Raw genomic sequence first — 1,129 nt, 5'->3', positions numbered from 1 at the left:
GCATGGAGAGCTGCATCAAACCAATCTCAGGACTGAAGACCACAACAACAACAACAATAGAGTCACGGTTTGAAACAGTCAACTAGTATAGGTGACTGCGCGTAACTATAACTGGGATGATCACACAGGATTAGTCTACTTCTACATCTACATGGATACTCTGCAAATTACATTCAAGTGCCTGACAGAGGGTTCATCTAACCACCTTTACAATTCTCTACTATTCCAATCTCGTATAGCGCCCGGAAAGAATGAACACCTATATCTTTCCGTACGAACTCTGATTTCCCTTATTTTATCGTGGTGATCGTTCCTCCCTATGTAAGTCGGTGTCAACAAAATATTTTCGCATTCGGAGGAGAAAGTTGGTGATCGGAATTTTGTGAGTAGATTCTGTCGCAACGAAAAACGTCTTTCTTTTAATGATTTCCAGCCCAAATTCTGTATCATTTCTATGACACTCTCTCCCATATTTCGCGATAATACAAAACGTGCTGCCTTTCTTTGAATTTTGTCCGTCAGTCCTATCCTGTAAGGATCGCACACTGCGCAGCAGTATTCTAAAAGAGGACGGACAAGCGTAGTGTAGGCTATCTCCTTAGTAGGTCTGTTCCATTTTCTAAGTGTCCTGCCAACAAAACTCAGCCTTTGGTTAGCCTTCCCCACAACATTTTCTATGTGTTCCTACCATTTTAAGTTGTTCGTAATTATAATATCTAGGTATTTAGTTGAATTTACGGCTTTTAGATTAGACTGATTCATCGTGTAACAGAAGTTAGAGTTCCTTTTAGCACTCATGTGGATGACCTTACACTTTTCATTATTTAGGGTCAACTGCCACTTTTCGCACCATTCAGATATCTTTTCTAAATCGTTTTATAGTTTGAAACTTCCTGGCAGATTAAAACTGTGTGCCCGACCGAAACTCGAACTCGGAACCTTTGCCTTTCGCGGGCAAGTGCTTTACCAACTGAGCTACCGAAGCACGACTCACGCCCCGTACCCACAGCTTTACTTCTGCCAGTACCTCGTCTGCTACCTTCCAAACTTTACAGAAGCTCTCCTGCGAACCATGCAGAACTAGCACTCCTGAAAGAAAGGATATTGCGGAGACATGGCTTAGCCACAG

This window comes from Schistocerca gregaria, chromosome 2 (assembly GCF_023897955.1).
Source record: "Schistocerca gregaria isolate iqSchGreg1 chromosome 2, iqSchGreg1.2, whole genome shotgun sequence".
Lineage (NCBI taxonomy): Eukaryota > Metazoa > Arthropoda > Insecta > Orthoptera > Acrididae > Schistocerca > Schistocerca gregaria.
This window is presented reverse-complemented; position numbering follows the sequence as displayed.